We start from the raw sequence: 795 nt of genomic DNA, 5'->3' as shown, positions 1-795 counted from the left end.
CGCTGCCTCTTCTGCGCACGCGCGGTTTTAGTCCGTCCCACGGAAAAGGAAATGCCATAGCCTACACCATTTGGCACTGTAATGTGTCGTCTGTTTTTTTTTTTTTTGCGGAATTTAACAGAAATATTTAATATTTTGTTTTAAAATAGTCAAAAAAGCTGGAAACAGTTATAAAATCGACTGTTTACGTTGCTTCTGTGAAACGAGATCGCTGTCAATCTTCATTGTAACTAGGCGACAGCCAATCAAAAGCAAGCGAATGTATCCCGCCTTCAATCGCGCTTCACTTGAGCTTTCATTTTAATTCCTTTGGTATAAATGTGCATTATACAATTGTATTCAGGTCATACAATTACAATTTAATACATTTTATAACATATAAGACAAAACATTAATAAATAACTGAGTTTATTATTTTATTGCGGCATATTGCACCACAGTCAGAATCTTCCTTTGCGTGTTAAACGTTATTTACATAATTTCTGGGCAAACCTGTTATGTCAAACCATAAGCAAGAAGCTCTTTTAAATATTTAATTACAAATTTACACCCTTCATGTATGAATACAAATTTTTAATTCGTCCTTTATAACAACAATATATTAAATTTCTATGAATTGTACATCAACAATGGGTCGAAAAAATAAAGTTCTACATTATTTACATCATCTCTAATAAATTATTAAAATATTTATGCGAAAACTATGGTTATCTTGGGCCTTGTGCGTTAAATAAACGTAATACAGTCTAATTCCACCTTTGTACGCCTAGCTGCGAATGTATGCTGGTTTTAAAT

Source organism: Garra rufa, chromosome 17 (assembly GCF_049309525.1).
Source record: "Garra rufa chromosome 17, GarRuf1.0, whole genome shotgun sequence".
NCBI lineage: Eukaryota > Metazoa > Chordata > Actinopteri > Cypriniformes > Cyprinidae > Garra > Garra rufa.
This window is presented reverse-complemented; position numbering follows the sequence as displayed.